This window comes from Mesoplodon mirus (assembly GCF_964341445.2).
Source record: "Mesoplodon mirus genome assembly, chromosome: X".
Lineage (NCBI taxonomy): Eukaryota > Metazoa > Chordata > Mammalia > Artiodactyla > Ziphiidae > Mesoplodon > Mesoplodon mirus.
The window spans coordinates 112,596,435-112,616,881 of NC_138981.1; the positions used below are offsets into that span (position 1 = coordinate 112,596,435).

General features: G+C 41.2%; 1 pseudogene across 1 annotated transcript; it reads left to right on the plus strand.

Annotated features, from left to right (window-relative positions):
• Positions 1-5,978: 5,978 nt before the first annotated feature.
• LOC309796284 (olfactory receptor 11A1-like) lies at positions 5,979-7,028 on the plus strand (annotated as a pseudogene). Its single transcript has one exon. The product of its transcript is annotated as an olfactory receptor 11A1-like (transcript).
• The last annotated feature ends 13,419 nt before the right edge of the window (positions 7,029-20,447 follow it).

Genomic DNA, 20,447 nt, shown 5'->3' on the forward strand with positions numbered 1-20,447 from the left:
GCTCAGGAAATCTAGAGAGGAGGTGAAGTGTGCATAATAAAAAAAAATAAGCAAGCAAATACCAAACCAAACAAAACAAACAAAAACCATAAAGAAAATAAATAAACATACAAAGCTCTTCTTTCCAGTTGGTCCCACTGTAGTTTTCTTTCTTTGGCTATGAAGGGCTCAGTCTATTTTTTTTAAGTCATCTGATCTGAAGTTGAGGCTGCATCATTAATACCTAATAAGCAAAGAATATAGTACACCCACTTGCTTTATCTATAAGAGAACTTAGGACCAGGTTGCTGGGTCCCCATCTCCCCCTTACAAAACAAAAAAATGGTTTATCTTGGCATCAGTTACTGACACCAGCATCAGATGGCCTCAGGGTGCCATCAGCCTTCCAAAAGTTTGTGAAATACCCTCTTGGAAGAATAGAGGGGCAAAACCAGGTGTTCTGTGAATGTGGGTTGGAATCAAGGCTCAGGATCCTGGAGTTCATCATGCTGGAGCTGTGCAGCAGGACTTGGGAGCTCCAGGCCATCCTGCTTAGGAAAAATAAAATCGACGACAGATTTTCATCCACTTATTCATGAGTACATCAAAAAGGTATTAAGCGCTAACTAGTACTGGGAATAAAAGAGCAAACTGAAACATCTTCTTTCACTTTTCCAGACTCAGAAAACATCATTTCCATGTGTTAACAACCTCCAAAGGGGACAGTAGCCATCAGTCAAGTAAACAATAATGTTGAGAACAGAAGTGTGAGTCCACTGATATTGTACTTTTTCTTTTCTTTAAAATCTTCTCAATCGATTAGTTTTCTCTTAGCCCAGAGCAAAGAAAATCTAGGTGTGGGAGTAGAATGGGACCACAATATCTCTCTTCAATTATCTGAAGATCAAGATATAGATCAATGGGCTTCCCTGGTGGCGCAGTGGTTGAGAGTCCGCCTGCTGATGCAGGAGACACGGGTTCGTGCCCCGGTCCGGGAAGATCCCACATGCCGCGGAGCGGCTGGGCCCGTGAGCCATGGCCGCTGAGCCTGCGCGTCCGGAGCCTGTGCTCCGCAACGGGAGAGGCCACAACAGTGAGAGGCCCGCGTACCGAAAAAAAAAAAAAAAAAAAAAAGATATAGATCAAGATACTATCTATTACATTAGAAAATGTTAGGTCTATGTTATATGGAATCAGTGAGCAGACCAGGGATGAATTTAAAAGGATTCTGATTCTGATTTATTTCTAATAGCTAAAGCTTATCAACTGTGGACTATGTGGTCTTGGGAGCTACTAATAACAATTAATTATTATAATATTTATAATTGTTATTTAATGTATTTTATATATAGTACTTTAAATAATCGTTAAAAACAGTATGTCTCATTTACTCCTCAGCACTCATTGTGTGTTTCAATCAAGGTGTATAGCATCATCCCTGTTTTGAAGATGAAGAAACTGAGGCTTAGAGATGTTAAGAGTATTACTCAAGGTCACACAGCTAATATAGGATAAGCTGGAAATCAAATCCACACCTGTTGATTGGTTTTAAAGGAGTGTATGAAGAAGACCTTTTTTCCTTGGCTTCTTTTAGAATGTAAAGAAGCTGTCTTCAGACAGGGAAGAATCAAATGGCAGCTCAGACTTCCAGGGAAGCAAGAGACTTTTACCAGGCCAGAGTCCAGTAGAGAACTATGCTCTGCAAACCGATCCAGATGAAAATGAGCTATTTTGTTTATTGCCATTTCTATTTTAAGGTTGTGTTCTCTGATTTCAATGTGAAAATGTAGGTCTGGGCTGTTGGATGGCAAAAAACACACCCTTTCTTGCTCACCACAGCTACAATCACACCGTCCCCAGTGTGTATAGATGTATGCTTGTGTGTGCATATGAAATTACTTTCCTGAGTCTGTGAACACACACCGGTTTCATAACTTGCCTGAAACAATAAAGGTTGCAATCCAAAAAAGAACCAGGTTTTGCCATTTCCTGCATAAAAACAAACAACTGAGTTAATTCATTTGATTTACTTGTCCATTTTCCCAGTGGTTTTGGCATGGGGAAGAAAATTTTCTGTGAGTGCAGCCTGTATGTGTGTGTTTGAGGACCACCTTATACCACTGTTTAAAACTTTTCCATTTCTTTGAATATGTTTTTCAGAGTTCTGTCTGATAATTGTGGATTGTATCTGGAGGCCCACTTGCTAAAAGCATGTTGAGTCATAGGCAGGTTGTAAGAGTCCAGAGACCTGCAGTGATGACTAAGAGAGTAATTATTTCATAAAAAAGGAAAAAAATAGATATTAGTTTGAAAGGAAGGCTGGGTGAGCATGAAGAACTTCTTGAACAGGAGAAGAAAAACACTTGGAAGCTAGCTGGCAGGGTGAGTGGGGACCGGAGAAAACTGGTCTTGTGCAGTAGGATTTGCTGCTGCATTTTAATCACATCTCTATGTGACTGTCTTTTTCCTCTTTCTGTTTTTTCATCAAGCAAGAAAGGACACAGAGGGGATTCAGCAGGAATGTAGCTCTTTAAACTTTGTACTGTACTCTGGCCCCTTACACATTTGCAAATTGACATCTAGAAATTTTTCATTGTAAGTTCAAATAGATGAAAACACTGTATAATTTCTGTCACCCTGTAGATACTGACAGTTTAAAATTAAACTCTTGCATCATTCTTTTAAATTTTTCAATGAATTCTAAATACTGTAGCATTTTGATGTCCACTATCACGCAGGAAAATATGAATAGACAAGTTCTCTAACAGTCAGACACTTAACATCATTACCTTTTCTTCTTGAACTCACACTTCCAGTCACTTTCCCCACAGAATTTTATCCTAATGTCATACATATTCTTATATTTGAAAGTCTTCTCTTGATCATCCTATTATACATTCAACAAATATATATGTACCATGAAATTTTAAACTAAAGAAAAAGACCCTGTTACCAGAAGTCTGCAAAGTGTTAAACAAGCAAATAAGTCACAGAGTTAGTAAGTGACAGAGAATTAATTAGAACCTGAGACTATGCTCTAACTTCAAGATCTTATCCACTCCACTCTGCTGTACTCTCACAGAAGAAAGTGACTGGAACAATGGTAAGTTTCAAGATGCCTAATGAGTGGACCTTTCTCTTGAAAAGTGGGAGAAGAGTAATTGTGAAAAGGGAGGTGAGAAAAGAGGACCGGAATGATTCTTCAACCACAGGCACATTCTCAGTAGATCAGTTTTAGAGAACAGTTCATATGTAAAGTAGAAGTTATTTTTTTTAAAACACTCTCTGTCTGCCTACCTCTTTGGGAAGTCATTGTGTACCTCTAGGACAGGGTTCCTCAACAGCAGCACCATTAACGTTTGGGGTCAGATAATTCTCTTTTGTAAAGGGCTGTCCTGTGCACTATAAGGTGATTAGGAGCATCCCTGCCCTCTATCTGCTAGATGCCCCTCTCCAGTTGTGACAACCAGAGATGTCTGAAGATATTGCCAAATACATGGGGGGGGGGATGTGTGCAAAATCTCCCCCATTTGAACACCATTGATCTTGGGTTCTGCATACCCCAGTTTGAAGACTGATTATCTAGCTTGTTAGGAATATGAACCAGTCCCAAATCAGTCAAATGTGTTATTTGTGGTTTGTTTAGGAAAAGGGCAAAATCTGGTTGTTTGTGTTTAAATTCCCTTCCTGAATGAGTGGGGAGGTTTTGAGCCCATAGGAGTAGGAAATTGTTAAATCCATATCAAAGGTTGTTGGGCCTGACCAGGCATTGGGTCTTGAGGGAACCAAAATTAGGTTAGGATAAGGTATTTAAAGATGCCAGAGGGCTTCCCTGGTGGCGCAGTGGTTGAGAGCCTGCCTGCCAGTGCAGGGGACACGGGTTCGAGCCCTGGTCTGGGAAGATCCCACATGCCGCGGAGCAACTGGGCCCATGAGCCACAACTGCTGAGCCTGCGCGTCTGGAGCCTGTGCTCCGCAACAAGAAAGGCCGCGGCGGTGAGAGGCCCACGCACCGTTATGAAGAGTGGCCCCTGCTCGCCGCAACTAGAGAAAGCCCTCGCACAGAAACGAAGACCCAACACAGCCAATCAATCAATCAATCAATCAATAGAAATGCTGTAGAATTATCTTAAAAAAAAGATGCCAGAGAAGGGGAAGAATGGAGATGAGGAATGAAGTCACTAACAACAGAAATCATGATAGCTGCCATTTACTATTTGCCAACCACTGTGCTAAGTATTTTATATGGATTATCTTGTTGAATAATCACAATAACCCAGGACATAGTTATAATCATTTGTTAGTTAGGGTACAGGTTAAGCTGTTGTAACAAAACGACTAAAACCTTCAGTGACTTAGACAAAATAGAAATGTGTTTATCTCCACAAAAGAGCCAGGTAGGCTGTTTAGTGTTACTCTAGCTGAGGGTTCAGGCTGGTACTGTGCTGTTGCTATGTTATTTTCAATATCCAACTTCTATCTCAGTCCCAGATGGCAGCTGCTGATTTTGCTCTCAGCTCTGTATTCCAGCTAATGGGAAGAGTAAAAAAGGGAAGGGTGAGGATACATACTTTTCTTTTAAGGGCACGAACTAAAAGTTATACACATCATTCAATTCACACCCATTTGGCCTGACCCAACTGCAAAAAAAATGTGGATTTTCACTAGGCAGCTATGTATCCAACAACAGGGGTTGGCACTATAGCCTGAGGCCCAAAGACCTGGTTAAGGATGGTCTTAATATTGGGGAAACCAGGGAGAATGAATCTGAGACATAGCTCTTGAGGAAGAGGTGGGAGTCTGAGATGAGAATATCCAATAAAAATCCCTTATTCCTTCTCAAAGGAGGCAGAACCAAGGTCAGAAGCTGGGAAGGAACTGGAGAACAGTGTGGGTGCCCATGACTCGCGTGTGGTGGATACCTGGTGCAAAGTAGATGTGTAGGAAGAAGGCTGGCTAAAAGGTATAAGATTGTAAGTCTGCCTTTAATTCTTTTAGACAGCTTTCTGAAAACTCTTTGCTTATACACATACATGTAGATAATAACAGGCAGTGAGTCAGTTTGTGTGGTGGAAAGCCCTCGCACAGAAACGAAGACCCAATGCAGCAAAAATAAATAAATAAATAAATAAATAGATAGATAGATAGATAGATAGATAGAAATATTTAAAAACCTAGAAAACCAAAAGAACTGATGGCAAAGATGATAGCACATGTGACTATCTATACCTGACTGTGTAGATCCAGATGTGTGTGTGTCTCTGTGTGTGTGTGTGTGTTCAGATGTGTGCACATGAGTCTAACCAGCAGTTTCAGATGTCAGCTGCTAGGCTTTCTACCCAGAAGCCTAAAATACAGCCTCTTATGGGGAAGGATTTAAAAGTAAGAAATCTGTATTCATACATATTTAGTATGTACACATGGTTTTCCAGAATCTACTGTCTCTGCAGCAACTACTGTTCTACTGTCTCAGAGATGTCACCAGCAAACAAGCATGGATGGCCCAGTAACATCAGTGGAGTGATTCTCTGCTTCAGTCCTGGCATTTCACCTTCCATTTCATGCTCTGATAAAGAAGATCGTGATTATGATTTGCTATCTGGCCTGCCATTTCTTTGAATGGTCAGGATTTAGTCAGAGTTTTCCTTGGGGATTTCTTCTACCCAAAAAGGCACAAAGGATGCCAAGCATGGGCTAAACATGTCTCCTTTGGATGTGAATCTGGGGGTCTTATATTGTTGTACTCTGAATTGTTTCCTTAGGGATGGGGACAGATTTTCACTGAACCATTCCTTCCACCATTTAGTCTCCTCATCCTTATTCCACACCCTGACTAGATGACAAGTTCAGCTAATTTCCATAAAAGTTTTTCTGAGGGCAAATTTAACTGGCTACAATGAGAGCCAATCCCCCCAAAATGCCCTAATCAGTGCAGAGCTCCAACCACTGATTAGAATTGTACTGTGTAGGAAATCTAAGTGGTAATCTGACATAACAGTATGAAGAAACTGACACACCTCCAGGAACTTCTGACTTCTGTGAGGCCAGGAAATACCACTATAATGGTGACTGAGTTTATAATACTGGGGTTTGGAGACCTCAAGGAATTGGGTCCCTTGCTCTTCTTGGTGTTTGGCACTGTCTACCTGGCCACCATTTTTGGGAATCTCCTTGTGATCCTGGTGAGCACTCAGCAGGGACTCCAGGCACCAATGTACTTCTTTCTGGCAAACCTCTCATATCTGGAGGTCTGTTATACATCGAATATCATGCCCAGGTTGCTCATGGACTTGCTGAGAGAGAATAGAGTGATCTCCATGGTATGTTGTATTATTCAGCTCTACCTCTTTGGGGCCCTGGGTAGCACTGAATGTTATCTTCTGTCAGTGATGTCATATGACCAATACCTGTCTGCCGGCCTTTACACTATCCAACACTAATGCATGGAACCATATGTTTGGGGCTAGTGATTGGCTCATGGGTTAGTGGTTTCACAGTGGCAGCTGCATTCCAGGCTGCTATCCAACTTGACCTTCTGTGGCGGCAATGAGATTGACCACTTCTTCTGTGACTTAAAGCCTCTGCAGAAGCTCTCCTGCTCAGATCCCCAGCTAGTCAACCTGGTCTGCATGAGTCTAACAGCACTGGTGACTCTGGCCTGCTTTGGACTAATCCTAGCCTCCTAGTGGAAGATTCTTTTCACAGTCTTGCATATACCTTTCATGACTGGTAGGCAGAAGGCATTCTCCACTTGTTCCTCTCATCTAGTGGTTGTGACTCTGTTTTATGGGACCTTGATGTTAGTCTATGCTCTGCCCTTGGCTGGCCAGGTGCCAATTCTCAACAAAACCTTCTCCTTGCTCTATACTGTTGTCACTCCCACGTGCAACCGCCTTATCTACAGCCTCAAAAACAAAGATGTCGAGGAAGCACTGAGGAAGCTGAGGGTTTGTGCCTATAATGATAAGCTTCATTCAATCAACCAAAATGATGACAGTCTGAAGGTCAAGACACTCTCCCTGTCCTCAGGGAACTCCCAGTCTGATTAGCAAAACTTAGGATAGATTATAATCTTTATAACCTGAAATATTGGTTAATCTCCAAATCATCTATTTAGCTGATTTGGGGGAAAGGTTAGTAGATGTGTCTCTGTCTCCTTGAAGTGACTTAGTTCTCCTTGAGCATATTTATACTGTGGGAGGGGAGGAGTATTTCCTAGTTGGTGGGAGGGGAGCCACTCTGGGATAGACAATAAATAATGCAACATATAATCCCTTCAAAAGCTCAGTCCTGGAGGTGAGGATTGACAGGTGTGCTTTAGTTGTGTTCAGTTTCTTCTGTGTGTGTGTGTGTGCATGTGTGTGAGTGTGTTATAAATTAGACTGGGAGATCTTGGGATTGGAGGAGGAGCAATAACTGTGCTACCCCGATAAGAATAAGAGAGCTCCCTAAATGAAGGGACCATATTTATTTGCTTAGCACTCAGGCAAGTGTTCTGGTAGTAAGGCTGACTGTGTTAAATGACAAATAATACTCACCTGCATTTGGCCTAGGACTAAGAAAGATAAAAGTGGAATCTAATAAAATATACAGAAGCTCACTGGAAGACTAGTTTTGGAGAAATGTGCATTAAGCACTTACAGCAATTTGTTAGACATGTAATTGCCTCAAGGCACTCTTTTCTGAGTTGAATTTTCTCTAGCATTCATAACTACTCACTGTGTTTTCATTTCTTTCTTTATGCTCCCCTGCTCCCCTCCCAGATCCTCCTTCTGCTATGTACCTGAGTTAGCCTTGATGGCCTCACTTGTGCTTTTGTTTTATTTTTGTATCTGCTACCAGCTACCTAACATTATCAACTGATATATTCAAGCTACATTTCAAGAGAGAAAGGAAGCAAAAAGACTCTGCTAAGGGAGACAATCAAAAATATGCATTGAAACTAATATTATCCAGGCATCATGCTAGGTGCTAGGAATAGAATAGTGAACTGTGTAGATACAGAATCTGACCTCAAAGATATTACAGTCTGGTGGCCTTGGTATTCAAATTGCTCAGATTATATATTTTTACACTGTTTTTAGACTATGTAGTTCTTGAAAGCACTGTCTATAAAGAGAATCTCTGCACATAAAATCCCAATATTTTTATTTACCTTAATTTTAAGAATAATTTTACAATTAATATGAAACAACATAATGTAAAAGACCTAACAAAGCTTTTAGTAGAACATATGAACAAACACAAAAGCTCAGAATGTCCCTTGCTTAGCTAAATACACACCCTTTTTTCCTTTAAGACCCAACTCAAGTACTATGTTCTCTCAGAACTCTCCCTGCTGCCTTCCTCATGTAATTTATTCCCCTTAGAAGTACTCTATTCCTCTTTATTTGACAAGTAAGCATGCACTGCTCTTCACATTTTGTGTGCATGTCCTATCTTTCCAGTGAGATTGTAAACCCTCCCGGGACAGAGATAGAAAGTCATTTCTAGCTGTAACCCCAAATGCCCAGCATAGTACACTGCACACAGTCAACATTTGATACTTGTCTTCACATATTCAAATCCAAGCTCCTCAGCGTGGGATTCAAAGTCTTCCATGACCCTGCTCCCACTTCCTTTTGCAACCTCATCTCCCACCAAGCTCCATCTCACAATTTACCATATCATACATGTTCATCCTTATTCATGTCCTTTGCCTGAAAATTCCTGCCTATATTTGTTTTTCACCTGGTTAATGCCCCATCATATTTTAGCACTTGGATTCATCATCATCTTTACCAGGAAATCTTACCTGATTGTTTTCTCCCATCCAACACATTGAGTAAAGTGATACTCTCCTGTATCTCCATGGGATTCATTGTGGACCTAGGTTTAAGCAGTAATCACATTATCTGGTGTTTTACCACTGAATTTTTAGTGCTTGGCATAGGAGAGAGTCAACGACTACTTGTTGAGTGAATAGCTGAATGGTAATATGTCTTCCTCCCTTACTAGATTACTATTATTTCCTTGACTTCAAGTACTACCTATATACTGATGATCCTCCATAATTTAATACTGTGATAAACGTTACAAAGGAAAAGCACAGGCTGCTAGGAAGGCATATAACAAGGGTACTGTGGTGCTCCAAGGACAATGGTGCTTCAAGGACAAAGGACAATCCTGCCTGAAAATGTTTCAGCGATACACACGCTATCAGACTCTTGTTGTCCTCCCCGCCATGTTGCAATGGTTATGAAATTCCTAAGCCCACCTGGGCAATGGGACATGTTTCTCTCTTGTCCCAAATAAGGAAAGGCATCTGCTCTGTCCTACTCCCATCCTACAGAAGGATGTTATATGTGCTTCGACCAATCAGAAAACGAAATTTTCACCTCAGACCATTCTTTTGTTCTCTGGCTATAAAAACTGACTAATAGCACATGTTCGGGGTTGGCTCTGTCAGACTACTAGGAAGTCAGCACGCTGTTCTGGCAGTGACCATTCCATTTAATAAATTCCATCTTCTTCACATTCTGCCTTGTGTCTGGAAATTCTTTTCCAACCCACTTTCAGACCACAACAGGTACATAATTTGGATTGGGCTGGAAATATCAGAGAAGACGTCTCTGATAAGGTAGGGCAGGATTTCAACAGAGGGACTAGTTAACAGCAGGGTCCTGCAGTAGTAAAGACCTTAGAATGTTTGGGGAACAGAGAAAGTGCTAATGTGGTTCAATGTAGTGATCAAAGGGGAGAACATCACAGAAGGGTCTAGAAAAGTAGGCAGGAACCAGATAATACCATGCCTCACTGCATTTCGCTGTGAGATTAGAACTCTTTGAATGATTTTTAGTAGAGTGACAGGATCCATTTTACGTTTTAAGATCATCTGGCTGCTATGTGGAAAATGACTTTTAATGGGACTGGAGAGCTAATAGACATTGAGAAACCAATTAGTACACTGTTACAATGTTACCAGTGAGAGACAATGGTGGTAAGGACTAGAAGAGTAGTGGCAGAGATGGGGAGAAATGAATTGAACTCAATATAGTCAGAGGTAGGAATTATAGAGTTTGGTAATGGGTTATAGAGGGAGGAATCAAAAATAACTTTTAGGTTACTGGTTTTGAATTGAATATGTGCTTGTGCCACCAGCTGAGATGAAAGAACCCTGGAATAGGACAAAGTTTGGGGGAGAAGAGAAATGATGAGATTAATCTTGTATAAGAGTATACTGATATAGCAGTGGATGTTAAGTTGGTAGTTAAATATACTGGTTTGGAACTCAGAAGAGATATCTGGGCTAGAAATAAGAATTTAGAAGCCATCAGCATGTAGATGGCATTTAAAATCATGGAAATGGGGGAAATCATGTAGAGAAACAGTTTAGAGAGAGAAGAGAAAAGAGCCCAGAATGGGGCCCTGTGAATTCCATCATTTAGAGATCACATAGAGGAAGAATAAGGATGAGGAAGGGATAGAGAGGTAGCAGGAAAACCATAAGTGTGTAGGCTCATTCAGGTAGAGAGAAGAGAGTGTTTTAAGGAAGAAAGCCTGGTAAACTATACTGAAGGCTGCTGAGAGGAGGTGTAATATGAGGACAGAGAAGAGTCCATTGTATCTGATAACATGGAGGACATTGATGACCTCACTAAAAGAACTTTTGGTAGAGTTATGAGTGCAGAAGTCATACTGGAGTGAGAGAAAGAAATAAATAAAAGGTGAAGGAAAGAAGACACCATGTGTAGATAATGCTTTGGAGAAACCTGGTTCTGAAAGGAAATTGATTTAGTGAGAGCTGGAACAAGGAGCTTAAAGGGAGATGTTTGTTTTTACAATGTGAAGTAATAGAAAATATTTTAATACTACTAGGAAGAAGAATTTATTAGGAAGGGAGAAGTTGAAGATGCAGGAGACCAGAGGGATATAGTATTTTATGGTCCCTGAAAAGGCTGGAAGGTCCAAGGTCCAGTGCATATGTGAAGGGATTGGCCTCTGATCAAAGGAGTGACACTTATACTGTGACAAATATGTACTGAATACTTACTATGTGCTTGGTTTTGTTTTAAGTATTGAAATACTAGGGTTACAACAATGAATGAAGCATGCTCCCTGCTCTCATGCAGCTCACAGTTTGGTGAGAGACAAGTAAACAGAAAATTATAATTAGGTTGATTAATCCTATGATAAGTGTAGGGTCTTATGTCAGTGCTGGGGAGGGAGATTCATTGTTATGGGTTGAATTTTGTCCCCCAAAGAAAGATATGTTGGAATCCTAATGCCCAGTATCTCAGAATGTGACCTTATTTGGAGATAGGGTCTTTACAGAGGTAATCAAGTTAAAATGATGTCATTCAGGTGGGCCCTAATCCAATAGGACTGGTGTCTTATAAAAAGGGGAAAGTTAGACAGAAAGACACACACACAGGGAGAACACCACATGAAGATGAAGGCAGAGATGGGAATGATATTTCCATAAGGCAAGAAGCACCAAAGATTGCCAGCAAACAACCAGAAGCTAGGAGAGAGACATGGGACAGATTCTTCCTCACTGCCCTCAGAAGGAATCAATGTTGCCTTGATCTTGAATTTCTGGCTTCCAGAACTGTGAGAAAAAGTTTCGGTTGTTTAGTACACTCAATTTATGGTACTTTGTTATGGCAGCCCTAGTAAACTAATACAGGCATGCAAACCAATCCGAGGCAGGAGGTTGGCTAGGTTAAGGGAAGACTTCCCAGCAGAGGTGTTATCTGAGTTGAATCAAATAAGTAGATTGCATGGGTGGGGCCTGGGGAAGCCATTCCATGTAAAGTGATCATCATCTGCAATGGTTTGGAAGTGAAAGACAGTGTGCCTGTCCAAACTACTGCAGGAAATCCAACATGACGGGATCTAGAGTGTGTGGGCAATGGTGGTGACAACTGAGAACTGAGAAGCTGGAGCCAATTCATGAAGGGCCTTCTATTCCAAGCCAAGGAATTTGGACTTTATCCTGAAGTCAAAACGTGGCCTTTAAATGTTCATTCCCCTCCCCACTCTTCACCTGCCTAACTCCATTTTTACAGGAAGTCTTTTCTTACATCTATTGTGGAACTTCTCACACAGAAATATGAAAAACAACTTGCTTCTTGATCTCCTCACATATGCAGCAAGCTCCTTGAAGGAAGGGACTATGTCTTATTTACTGAGGTACACCCAGTGCCTGGCAAGTGCTTGACATATAGTAATCTCTCAATAAAGCGTTGTCTGTTGTGTTCCTAGGGACAGCATTGGGACTTCTTGACTCTCTTTGGAATGGTAGTCCAGGACACTCCATATTTTCTTTTACTCTTCTCTCCTCTTCCTTCCTCTTACTGATGAGCCTCCATCAACCCTCCACACTTGGTTCTCGTTTCCCTTCTCCACTTGGTTTTCTCTTTGGATCAAGGATCCTGAGAGCTTCTGGTGTGCTTCCCCCACCCCAAATCAGTACTCCCCACATCAGACAGCGTCTCATGCATCCAGGTTCCTACTGTCCCCAAGGGAGCCTGGTTCACACCACGCAGAGCCCTGCAGTCCAACCTTGTCACCTTACTCTGCCCCTAGTTCTGCCAGGACTGGTGCTTAACTTAGCCTAAGCTGGGTCATTAGGTCAGTTTCAAGGAAGTAGCTCTGGCCAGAATGGACCAAAGAACAGGTGCAGCTTTGGCAAGAGGATGCAGTTGAGGCTACAGGATGGGGCAATGGGGTTGCTGGGCAGGGTCAGATAATCCGAGCAGTCTCTAACTGAGCCAAATTTGATCCATGGGATCTCTATTGAAAAAGGCAAAATAGGGTACCAGAAAGGGAAACTAGGAACAATGATAGTCAAGGCAAGATGCTGAGCAGAAACCGAGTGTTCGCATCAGATTGAATTCATTTTAAAAATGTACATCCCCTCACATCTGCCCATTTCTCCATGCATAAACACACCCCAACTTGAGCAAGTGCACACACACACACATGCACACACCACAGACACAAAATGTTGACACACAGACCCATACCCCCAGTGACAGAACCTAGTGTGACCTGCTTTGGTTGGCATATACTGTAACAGCTGATATGTCTGCAACTGGCTGGGAAGGAAGCTCTTTATACATGCAGGTCCCAAATAATAGAAGCATAACTTGAAATAACAAAGTCTTTTTTTTTTTTTTTTTTTTTTTTTTTTTTGCAGTACGCGGGCCTCTCACTGTTGTGGCCTCTCCCGTTGCGGAGCACAGGCTCCGAACACGCAGGCCCAGCAGCCTTGGCTCACAGGCCCAGACGCTCCGCGGCATGTGGGATCTTCCCGGACCGGGGCACGAACCCGTGTCCCCGAATCGGCAGGTGGACTCTCAACCACTGCACCACCAGGGAAGCCCGCAAAGTCTTTTTAATTTGTCTCAAACAGATAGCTTTCTGTCTTATTATACCAAAATGAACCTGATACAACATTTTCTGGATGATCCCAAGCCATCTTTATGGGTACTCGTTATTGGGGGCTGGCCTAAAACATAGGGTGTTGTTAGGAGCTATGTTAAAGTGTGTTGAACTCTTTTTCCCTCCACTAAACAGCCCCAGTGTAAACATTCTGTTTACATAGACACTCATATCACCCATACATGTGCACAGATATATATGGGTATGAATATATACACACACACTATCTTTCATATGTGTCTCCATACAAGATGCACATAAATCATACTGTGTAGATACACACACAGTGCATTTACTTATAAGCAACATATGCACTCCCTGTAGCTAGGTTTGTAAGTGGCTCCGTTTCTTATAGCCAATAGCCTGCTTCTTTCGTCATTTTCCTTCCTTCATTTGCACACTAATTTTTAGGATTAAGGAGTTAGTACAGCATTCACTGCAGAGTTGGTGGTTTTAATTGGTCGCACATGACTCAGTTAAAAAAGGCATTTTAACTACAAAGAACTTCACTGGGAGATGGGCTCACAGGGAGTTATTAGAAGCAAGTGCGTAACAGCTCCTTGGGAGGCCATTATTTTGCACTTCTCTCCCCCAAGAAAGCATGCTTATTATTGGTAAGAAGGTGAGAGGAAATTCCCTGATTTCATTAGAAACCTGGAAAAATAACTTTTCCTTACCAATATCTTCCTTTCTTGCTGGAACATATTTCTTCTGGAAGGTGGTATGGCAAAATGGCCAGCCCCAAGTATCCTTCTTGTCTAATAAACTCTCTGGAGCTCCAGGACTTATCCCTGGAGAATCCCACCCCCCACCACCACCACACACAGATGCAGCAAAACAGCCACCTCATTAACTCAAAGTTGTAAATAACTGAGACACCACCTACTCTGGTAATATTCACATGTGTGACACCTTAGGGAGGGGAGAGAAAAGGTTTCATGAACATTTCACCAGCATCTGCTTTATTTACATATAAATAATGGGCTTATTACAAATGCTTATCTGTTCATTGAAGCCAGGCTGGCAGAACCTAGTGTGACATGCCTTGGTTGGCAGATACCTTAACACCTGATCTATTTGGCATTGGTTGGCAAGGAAATGTTTGCAAGTGCATGTCTCACATAATAGAAGTGTACTTGCAGTGGCCATGTCCTTTTCATTATAATTGTTTCAAATGGATGTGTCTATTTTAAAATTGATTTACAATTAACATATAATATTATATTAGTTTCAGCTGTACAGCATAGTGATTTGATATTTTTATACATTATGAAATGATCACCTCAATGAGACCAGTTACCATCCATCACCATACAAAGTTGTTATAATATTACTGACTCTTGGGCTTCCCTGGTGGTGCAGTGGTTGAGAGTCTGCCTGACGAAGCAGGGGATGCAGGTTCGTGCCCCGGTCCGGGAAGATCCCACATGCCGCGGAGCGGTTGGGCCCGTGAGTCATGGCCGCTGAGCCTGCGCGTCCGGAGCCTGTGCTCCGCAATGGGAGAGGCCACAGCAGTGAGAGGCCCACGTACCGCAAAAGAATATATATATATATATATATATATATATATATATATATATATATATATATACATAACTGACTCTTCTCTACGTGTACATTACATCCCCAAGACATGTTTATTTTAAAGCTGAAGTTTGTATCTCTTAATCCCCTTCACCTATTTTGCCCATCCTTGTTTTTTCATGCCAAGTGAACCTGACACAATTTGCCCTTTTCAGGTTGATTCCAGGTCATTTTATGGACACTAATCATTGAGTTGGGCTGGGATGTAAGGTGTGTCCTTAGTGTGTCAGACTGTTTAATCATCCAATAAATGGCCCCAGGCTGTCTATTTTTTTTTTTTTCTTTTTGCGGTATGCGGGCCTCTCACTGTTGTGGCCTCTCCCGTTGCGGAGCACAGGCTCCGGACGCGCAGGCTCAGCGGCCGTGGCTCACGGGCCCAGCCGCTCCGCGGCATATGGGATCCCCCCAGACCGGGGCACGAACCCGTATCCCCTGCATCGGCAGGCGGACTCTCAACCACTGCGCCACCAGGGAGGCCCTGTCTATTTTTTAAGAAGCATCCTGTCTTCTTTCTAAAGTTTTTGCTTGCTGATTAAATTGTTTATGCCTCCAGTAGCCCTTTGACATCTTCTGTTCTATCCTAGGCTCAGAAACCATGCTGAGTTATAAGTGTGTATAAAGTAAGACTGAAAGCCTTATGAGTTTTTCTTTAAGTACTTTGCATGACTTTTTTTTTCTGCATGACTTTTGATGTATAGATTTTATATTATCTCTTTTGGCTGCTCTAAAGTTTTTAAAGGTTAATTTTTAGACTTTAGCTCTGAGAGTACTAGACAATTATGGTTTCTAGGAAGGGAACCTTCAGATAAGTGATATATCATTGTAGTTAGGGTTAATATAGATAAAGTAAATCTCATTAATTTGGATGTCACTAATTCATAATATGGGACTGTCTTATTTATAAACTAGGTTCGGAGTTTACTATTTCACCAGCTACAAAAAGAAAGGAGAGGGTTGGTGGTAAATTAGTACCTTAAACAGAATCACATGGGTAATGCAAGTTTCATTTTCACATGAAACCTGACTATATTTATCTATTTATTAATATGGATCCCATTAAGCCAGCTACTTGGTAATACAATTCACTGTGTATATTTGGAAGTAACAATAACAAACAACAAGACCTCAGTTAATCAATCCATTGAGAAGGAAGTTCATTTGAATAAAGTCAGCCTGGTATACAGAGACAGAGAGAATTAATGGAAGCTCTCAGTCCTTAGCTAGTGGTAGTGGCAGATGAAGAAAAGAGAGAGCCAAGACCATTTTAGTGGGGAAGTTAAAGGTCTGCAGTGTCTTTAGCTCAAGAATAACTGGTGAGGGGTCATGTCCCAAGGCAACAGAAATATATCCCACAAGCCTGAGAGAGTTACAGCCTCCCCTTGGAGCATGGCTGGAATGGAATATGTTTCTGACATTACTCTGTGAAGCAAGTTTCTGAACAAGAAGAGTCAATATTAGTGGAGGCATTGCTTTATAGCCTTGCAAGATATTCTGACTTTTCACTAGGTCAGACTGGTCTTCCCACCAAGAGAGCTCAGTATGTGCTAGGTATCAAGCTAAGTGTTTTACATATATTATTTCATTTAAGCCTTGTGAACTTTGCAGGTAGACATTATTTTCATTGTATAAATGAGGAAACTGCAATTCGTTGAAAGGGATTCACTTAACCAAGGTAGAGAATGGTGAAATTAGGTTTCAAACCCAGTTCTAACTCCACGGCCTGCTATCTTAACCACTACCATATACTGTAGTTCCTCAAGAGATAGGATAAGACCAATATTCTAGGGTGCTATAAAAGGTACATGTCAGTAACTAAGCTGAAACTCAGGGACCCTAGTAAGCCCTACTTACCTACCTTCAAGTCCATGGAGCAATGACCTTCAGCTAGTTCTGGCTGGGATGATGATTACAAAATATATGAAAGAGAAAGGACAACATAAGTGTCCTAATTTCTAAAATAATCATCCTTGAGTCTACCTCTATACAATCCAACGGGAAGTTGTTACTCAAGGTTTGAAACTGTGACCAAGGCCAAACGGGAACAATGTTTTAACTTTCAGGAACAAAATTGTCAACATCAGCCAATCAGTCTTGCACTAGCTAGCACTGGTGGTGAAATGCATGCTATTTTCATGTCACTGAAAAAAATGAGTTGGCTATTGTGTAGAGCAAAGGATCAATATTGATACTGTGTGAAATGAATTTGCAAGTAAGATACTTTATGTGTTAAGAGATACTTATGAGGGATGAATAGAATCAAGAGCAAGAATTGGTTCAGGAAAGATGTCCATGCTGATGTACGAATTGATCATCTAGTCATCGAAATGACCCCAATGGAAATATTGAAAAGGTCAAAGATTTGCTTTGTTAAATGTCTTAATGCCTTGCAATTATAAGAATGATGGCTGGGAATCCAATTTGGATGAAGAAGCTAACTTGTTCTGGAAGAAACACTAAACACAAGGAAGTTTCTGAAAAGATATCAGTGCATTTTGAGTGATGAATGAAAACAGGAAGGACTTGACATTTGTTTTGAACTTTCAAGGGAAGTTGGACAAAGCAAGGTGTTCTCAAGCAGAATAGTAACCGGGGTGGAGGATGGCTTTTCTAGTATATCCAAGGAGTAAAAGTGCTAGAAACCTCAGAGGCAAATTCAGCATGCCAGAGACCCCAAAAGGGTACAGGATCCAACTAAACATGAGGATAACTATTCTGCCAATGATGATGCTATTCTGCTCAGAATGATTATACTGTCCATGTAGAATTCAATTCTCAAAGGCAGGCAGTCAGGCTAATAGGATAGTCATTCTAAAGTACTACTAGAATTATGTGACTGGCTTCTTCACCACAACAGTGCTGTGGTTGACAAGTTTTACAATTTTGGTTGTGCCTAAGAGCATTTGAAAATCCCTGTGAGTTTAGCTCTGTCCTAGGCTCTTGGGACAATTTTAGTTTTGCACAGGGGAAATATTAGAAATTCAGTCTTACTCTGACTTTTTCACCCCATACATTTATTGGGGTCTTGCTTAATTTCCTATAACTTCCTCTAGAATCCAAATCTCTTGTTTGGTTCCCCAATTGATAATACATTTCCCCTAAGAGTAGGGTACTGATTTGCCTCTCTTCAGGCCTTTCTAATTCTTGCTTTAATACTACACTTATATCTGCTCTTGGGACTCCTGGATTCCTTCTGCATATTTCTTTTTTTCTTTTTTTTTTTTTGTGGTATGTGGGCCTCTCATTGTTGTGGCCTCTCCCGTTGCGAAGCACAGGCTCCGGATGCGCAGGCTCAGCAGCCATGGCTCACGGGCCCAGCCGCTCCGCGGCACGTGGGATCTTCCTGGACCGGGGCACGAACCCATGTCCCCTGCATCGTCAGGCGGACTCTCAACCACTGCGCCACCAGGGAAGCCCCCTTCTGCGTATTTCTTGTGTTGACCTCTACTATTGCCACTTCCAGGTCTCCCTGACATTTTGGTCACCTCCTTAAATTTGTTTCATAATACTTAGGCCATTTTTAGAGCTAATGTAATCCCTGATGGCCTATCTGATCTTTAGGTCCTGGCCATCTCTGATTTGACCCATGAGCCTGGACAACATTTAATGGCTCATAACTTTAAGAATAATAGTTAAAGAATTCAACTTATCTATTGAGATGATCATATGGTATTTTTATTCTTCAATTTGTTAATATGGTGTGCCACATTGATTGATTTGCATATATTGAAGAATCCTTGCATCCCTGGGATAAATCCTACTTGACCATGGTGTATGATCCTTTTCATGTGTTGTTGGATTCAATTTACTAGTATTTTGTTGAGGATTTTTGCATCTATGTTCATCAGTGATATTGGCCTGTAATTTTCTTTTTTGTGTGTGATATCTTTGTCTGGTTTTTGTATCAGAGTGATGGTGGCCTCGTAGAATGAGTTTGGAAGTGTTCCTCCCTCTGTAATTTTTTGGAAGAGTTTGAGAAGGATAGGAGTTAGCTCTTCTCTAAACGTTTGATAGAATTTGTCTGTGAAGCCATCTGGTCCTGGACTTTTGTTTGTTGGAAGATTTTTAATCACAGTTTCAATTTCATTACTTGTGATTGGTCTGTTCTTATTTTCTATTAAACCCTAATCTTGACCAACTAGAAGAGTAGTGATACCAGACATCATGTCCCCACATTTCGCTTGTGTCTTCATTCATGTTTATGCTGCGAATGATCTTGCACTACAGATGAAGTTGGACATAGAAGTTAAACTTGAAGAATCTATAGAGCTTGAGAAACTGAAGAAACAGATAATGGGTTAAAGTTTAGAAACAGTGGAATGCCCTAGATATTGTTTGCCTCTATTCTCAACCTTTCAATCCCACTCTGAACCCCAGTTCATTTGCCTGGGTTCTTGATACTTGTCTATCTCTTGGCAGTCCTCTACTCTTAAGGTACTGAAATCCATCTCTAGGTCCTTTCTCTGGAGTTCTACTTCCAAATATAATGCTCTGGAACACAATTATAACCTTTCGCAATTAGTGCCATTGCCATGAGAGTCATGCAGCCTTCCCCACATCCTAGCCTAACCCCCTTGTATAGAAAAGCTAATGTGGATGGGTTCCTAGTGTTGAGGCAGGTGCTGTTGGCAAGCTTCCTTTAGGGCAAGACTGAAGCCCATATTGTTTCTTCTTGCCCCTGACTTGCCCATTCCAGATTCCTTCTCCCTCTTTCCTGAGCAGCCACTGAGGTACCAGCAAGCCATCTGGCCAAAACAGTGAGGGTTAAGGTATAAACTGAAGCTGGATCTCTTCTAATCTAGTATGACAGTTTGTACCGATCAGGTTAATGAGGATAATTTCTCTTTGGCTTGTACAGAGACATGAAAATGTAATCTGATCTGCTATTAATTACTCTGTCCAATCATTAACATAATGTTTCACTGAATAGAGAAAGACTATTCACACTGCGGAAGCAGTGTATCAACAAAAGCACCATAATAAAAAAAATGTTGCCTTTTGTGTTCAGTAGGGAAGCTGTACTACCACTGAGAGCAGGACATGCACTTTGACATATTTCTCACCAGTAGGGATGAGCTGTCCTGAGCCATACACCCTCCTCCAGTTCCCTCGGGGGAATTATACACATTTGTGTGATGACTGGCAGGGAATAGGGAGGTACACTGTGGTCTTGGGAACAGAGTGAAACTAACTGGGCCACAAAAAGATTAAATAACTGTATATTGAGTGAAAGCAACATAATGCTTTATCAAATAAATGAAATAACTTTAGATGGCTCTTTTGTATTCTTTTATTAACAAGTATTTATTGAACAATTATTCCTTGTTAAGCTCTGTGGGTACTAGGGATGTAGTGTTCAAACAAGACAGACACAGATCCTGCCTTTGTGAAGTTTATAATCCAGGTAGAGGATATATATCTGTACCTATATTATATCATGCAGAATATTCAAATGCAGT